Source organism: Petromyzon marinus, unplaced genomic scaffold (assembly GCF_048934315.1).
Source record: "Petromyzon marinus isolate PM22_M1 ecotype Great Lakes invasive population unplaced genomic scaffold, UKy_Petmar_22M1.pri1.0 PM_Scaffold_568, whole genome shotgun sequence".
NCBI lineage: Eukaryota > Metazoa > Chordata > Hyperoartia > Petromyzontiformes > Petromyzontidae > Petromyzon > Petromyzon marinus.
Genome location: NW_027423577.1, coordinates 841 through 7500, shown reverse-complemented (window position 1 = coordinate 7500; position 6660 = coordinate 841). Strand labels below are relative to the sequence as shown.

The following is a 6660-nucleotide window of genomic DNA, read 5'->3' as shown; positions in this document are numbered from 1 at the left end:
ACAGGGACACACACACACAGGGACACACACACAGTGACACACACACACCACACACAGTGACACACACAGTGACACACACACACAGTGACACACACACACAGGGACACACACAGTGACACACACAGTGACACACACAGGGACACACACACACACAGTGAGACAGACACACGATGACACACACACGGTGACACACACAGTGACACACACACACACGGTGACACACACAGTGACACACACACTGACACACAGTGACACACAGTGACACACAGTGACACACAAAGATAACAAAGATCCCCCATATAGCCTTAACAGACTGTAGGGGCAAGTGCTGTTAGCGAGCACCTATGAAGGCCGGAACGGTACACGAGGGGGTGGGTGGCCAGCACCACGCCCGACCGCCTTTGTCTCCCTAGTGGCGATGTTTACACACCGCACCAGGTACTAATTTGAGGCTGAGTCGACCTAGGGGAGGCCCGGGACCGGTTCAGATAATCGTCACTGGTGTTGGCCGTGAGCGGGAATCGAACCCGGGTCGCCAGGTTCATAGCGCAGCGTAGCGCTAACCACTACACCACCGCTCCCACACACAGTGACACACACACACACACTGACACACACGCAGAGACACACACACAGTGACACACACACACACAGTGACACACAATGACACACACACACTGACGCACACACACAGTGACACACACACACACAGAGACACACACACAGTGACACACAATGACACACACACACTGACACACACACAGTGACACACACAGTGACACACAATGACACACACACAGTGACACACACACACAATGACACACACACACTGACGCACACACACAGTGACACACACAGTGACACACAATGACACACACACAGTGACACACACACACAATGACACACACACACTGACGCACACACACAGTGACACACACACACAGAGACACACACACACAGTGACACACAATGACACACACACTGACACACACAGTGGCACACACACACACACTGACACACACACAGAGTGACACACAGTGACACACACACTGACACACACACAGTGACACACACAGTGACACACACACAGTGACACACACAGTGACACACACACACACTGACACACACACACTGACACACACACACACACGTAAGACAAAGATCACCCGTACAGCCTCCAACAGGCTCTAGGGGCAAGTGCTGTTAGCGAGCACCCATTAAGGCTGAAACGGCACACGAGGGGGTGGGTGGCTACCAGCACCGCGCCCGGCCGCCTTTGTCTCCCCAGTGGCGATGTTCACTACACACCGCTACACCAGCTACTCGTTTGAGGCCGAGTCGACCTAGGGGAGGCCCAGGACCGGTTCAGATAATCGTCACCGGTGGTGTTGGTGGCCGTGAGTGGGAATCGAACTCGGGTGGCCAGGTTTGTAGCGCAGCATAGCGCTAACCACTACACCCACCGCTCACTCCTCAACTCCACCAGCTCCTCCACCTCCTCCTTCTCGTCCAGCTCCACCATCACCTCGTCCACCATTACCACCACCCCCCCCGCCCAACTCCACCTCCACCACATCCACTACCACCACCACCACCACCAACTCCACCACCACCTCCACCATCACCTCCACCACCACCACCACCACCCCAACTCCACCACCACCACCCCCCAACTCCACCACCACCCCCTCCACCTCCTCCTTCTCGTCCAGCTCCACCATCACCACCACCACCACCACCACCCCCCCAACTCCACCACCACCACCACCACCACCTCGTCCACCTCCACCACCACCCCACCCTAACTCCACCACCTCCACCACCTCCTCCTCCACCACCTCCTCCTCCACCACCACCACCACCTCCTCCACCACCACCTCCTCCACCACCATCTCCTCGTCCACCTCCACCTCCTCGTCCACCACCACCACCTCGCCCTGTGAGTTCACCTCTCCTGTTCGAAGATGTCAGTGGCGGTCTGCAGGTAGCTGTTGACTCGTCCCACTACCCGCTGAGCCTCCGCCAACTCAGCCAGCAGACACGGGGCCACGGTGGGTGGGTCACCACCACCACCACCACCACCACCGTCACCACCACCACCACCACCACCACCACCACCGTCACCACCACCACCACCACCACCACCGTCACCACCACCACCACCACCGTCACCACCACCACCGCCACCACCACCACCACCACCACCGTCACCACCACCACCACCACCACCACCACCACCGTCACCACCACCGTCACCACCACCACCACCACCACCGTCACCACCACCGTCACCATCACCACCACCACCACCACCATCACCACCACCACCATCACCACCACCACCACCACCACCACCGTCACCACCACCACCACCACCACCGTCACCACCACCGTCACCACCACCACCACCACCACCGTCACCACCACCGCCACCACCGTCACCACCACCACCGTCACCATCACCGCCACCACCACCACGTGAGCGCAGGGCGGCCTCCAACAGCGGGAAAGTTCCACTCCAGCCACGGCTCGGCCTCATCAGCAAGTGGCTGTGATGTAGGGGGAGGGGGTGGAGGGGGAGGGGGTGGAGGGGGAGGGGGTGGAGGGGGAGGGGGGAGGGGGTGGGGGGAGGGGGTGGAGGGGGAGGGGGGGGAGGGGTGGAGGGGGAGGGGGAGGGGGGAGGGGGGGAAGTGGGCACCATCAACAACAACCACCAGCCTCCTCCACACGACGACGACGACACAACAGCGGAATCACAACCTTCAGCTACTCAACAACAACAGCCATTCGCCAACAAGATGTCACCACGACATCTACTCACCCACTCGCCAACTCACCAACCCACTCACTCAGTCACCCACTCACTCACTCAACCACCCACCCACCACTCACTCACCACCCACCCACCCACTCACTCACCCACCCACCCACTCACCCACCCACCAACTCACTCACCCACCCACCCACCCACTCACTCACTCACCACTCACTCACTCACTCACCCACCCACCCACCAACTCACTCACCCACCCACCCACTCACTCCACCCACCCACTCACCCACCCACCCACCCACTCACTCACTCACTCACCCACCCACTCACCCACCCCGCCACTCACTCACTCACCCCACCCACCTACTCACTCACTCACTCACCCACCACTCACCACCTCCCACCCACCCACCCACTCACCCACCACCCACCACTCACTCACCCACTCACTCATCACTCACCCACCAACTCACTCACCCACCCACCCACCCACTCACTCACTCACCGACCCACTCACCCACTCACCCACCCACCCACTCACTCACTCACCCACCCACTCACTACTCACCCACTCACCCACCCACTCACTCACCCACCCACTCACTCACTCACCCACCCATCCACCCACTCACTCACTCACTCACCCACTCACCCACCCACTCACTCACCCACCCACCCACTCACTCATCCACCCACTCACCCAACCACTCACTCACTCACTCACCCACCAACCCACCCACCCACTCACTCACCCACTCACCCACTCACCCACCCACCCACTCACGCACCCACCCACCCACTCACTCACCCACCCACCCACCCACCAACCCACTCACTCACTCACCCACCCACTCACCCACTCACTCACTCACCCACCCACTCACTCACCCACCCACCCACCCACTCACCCACCCACCCACCCACTCCACCCACCCACCCACCTACTCACCCACCCACCCCACCCACTCACCCAACCACTCCCCCACTCACCCAACCCACCCCACTCACTCACCCACCCACCCACTCACTCACCCACTCACCCACCCACTCACCTACCCACTCACTCACCCACCCACCCACCCACTCACCCACCCACCCACTCACCCACCCACTCACCCACCCACCCACCTACTCACTCACTCACCCACCCCACCCCACCCACCCACCTACTCATCCACCCACTCACTCACCCACCCACCCACCCACTCACCCACTCACCCACCCACTCACCCACTCACCCACCCACTCACCCACCCACCCACTCACTCACCCACCCACTCACCCACCCACTCACCCACCCACCCACCTACTCACTCACTCACCCACCCACCCACCCACCTACTCATCCACCCACTCACTCACCCACTCACTCACCCACTCACTCACTCACCCACCCACTCACTCACTCACCCACCCACTCACCCACCCACCCACCCACCACTCACTCACCCACTCACCCACCCACCCACTCACTCACCCACCCACCCACCCACCCCACCCCACCCACCGGGAGATTCCCGGCAAGGCCCGCCACGACTCCCGTCCGCCCCACAGGACGACAACGACGAGGACCACGATGACGACAACGAGGAATGAGGATGAAGAGGAGGTGAGGAAGGCCCTCTCGACGGAGCGCAGGGCGTCGTTGAGCGAGCGAAGTCGCAACTCCACTCCACGCTCAGCGGGGTCGTTGCTGGGCCGGTTGACGGCTGACTGCAGCCGGGCCGACGTCTCCCGCAGTGAGCGGGCAGCGACACGGCGTCACTCATCGCCTCGCGGGGCAAGCACGGGGGGGCTGGGGGGCGGGGGGCGGGGGCGGGGTGACCACGCATCACGTTGGGAGACACTCAATCACTCACCCACTCACTCAGTCACTCACTCACGTACTCACTCACACACTCACCCACTCGCGTACTCACTCACACACTCATCAGCCACTCACTCACCCACTCACATACCCACTCACTCACTCACCCACTCACTCACCCATCCACTCACTCACTCACGTACTCACTCACCCATCCACTCACTCACTCACTCACTACTCACTCAGCCCACTCACCCACTCACTCAGCCACCCACTCACCCACTCACTCACTCACAAACCACCCACTCACTCACTCACCTACTCACTCAGCCACCCGCCCACTCATCCACCTCATCCAATCACTCACCTGCTCGCCCGACCACTCACTCACTCAGCCACCCGCCCACTCACTCATCCACCCCACACACCCACTCACTCACCCACCCACCCACCCACACACCCACTCACCCACCCACCCACAAACCCCACCCACCCACTCACCCACTCACTCACCCACCCACACACTCACCCACCCACAAACCCACCCACCCACACACCCACTCACTCACCCACTCCACTCAATCACCCACTCATTCACTCACCCACCCACACACTCACCCACCCACAAACCCACCCACCCACACACGCACTCACTCACTCACTCACCCACCCACTCACTCACTCACCCCACCCACCCACAAACCCACTCACCCACTCACTCACCCACCCACACACCCACTCACACACTCACCCACTCACTCACCCACTCACTCACCCACTCACTCACCCACTCACACACACTCACTCACCCACTCACCCACCCACACACCCACTCACACACCACCCATCTCACTCACACACTCACTCACTCACCCACTGACTCACTCACTCACCCACTCACTCACTCACTCACACACTCACACTCACCCAACTCTCCCACTCACCTCACACACTCACACACTCACCTCACCCACTCACTCACTCACACCTCTCACACACTTACTCACCCACTCACCCACTCACTCACCCACTCACTCACCCACCCACCACTCACCCCGCTGCTGAAGTGCGTCCACCATTATCTGCACGTCCAGCGCCGGGTCGATGACCCGCAGGGGCAGCACCGCGTCGTCCACCAATCGCAGCGCGGCTCGCACGCTCAACTGCAATGCATTGTGGGTAGGCCACGCGGGGCCTGTTAGCCAATCGCATCGATCGCCGGGGTGGACGCCTTCCTCCGCTCATCCCAAGACGGACAAAGCCCTAGGACCGGGTTTTGGCATCCAGTGGCTCATCAGCAGCACGGCCAGGCTCTGTTGTATCAATTCTGGGTGAGCTGACCCCAGATGTTTACAGGCAAAAGACCGGGTTTTGACATCGAGTGGCTCATCAGCAGCACGGCCAGGCTGTGCCCGAGTCAACGGCGGTGGAACTGCCCAAAGATGTTCACAGGCAAAAGACCGGGTTTTTGACATCGAGTGGCTCATCAGCAGCACGGCCAGGCTGTGATGTACCAATTCTGGGTGAGCTGACCCCAGATGTTTACAGGCAAAGGACCGGGTTTTGACATCGGGTGTCTCATCAGCAGCACGGCCAGGCTGTGCCCGAGTCAACGGCGGAGAAACCGCCCCAGATGTTCACAGGCAAAGGACCGGGTTTTGACATCGGGTGTCTCACCAGCAGCACGGCCAGGCTGTGATGTACCAATTCTGGGTGAGCTGACCCCAGATGTTTCACAGGCAAAGGACCGGGTTTTGACATCGAGTGTCTCACCAGCAGCACGGCCAGGCTCTGTTGTATCAATTCTGGGTGAGCTGACCCCAGATGTTCACAGCAAAGGACCGGGTTTTGACATCGGGTGTCTCATCAGCAGCACGGCCAGGCTCTGTTGTATCAATTCTGGGTGAGCTGACCCCAGATGTTCACAGGCAAAGGACCGGGTTTTGACATCGAGTGGCTCATCAGCAGCACGGCCAGGCTGTGCCCGAGTCAACGGCGGTGGAACTGCTACGATGTATTGCATTGTAGCTCTAAGTCATTTGTCCCTGATGGTGATCGCTTGCGTTGCGATCTGAACGTC

General features: G+C 60.5%; 1 long non-coding RNA gene across 1 annotated transcript; it reads right to left on the bottom strand.

Moving 5' to 3' along the window:
- Window positions 1-2449: 2449 nt before the first annotated feature.
- Window positions 2450-6014, bottom strand: LOC116957930 (uncharacterized). Its single transcript, XR_012940785.1, has 3 exons — window positions 5635-6014; window positions 4281-4568; window positions 2450-2549 (listed from the first exon to the last, which is right to left on the bottom strand). It is a non-coding gene; the product is annotated as an uncharacterized LOC116957930 (long non-coding RNA).
- Window positions 6015-6660: the final 646 nt, after the last annotated feature.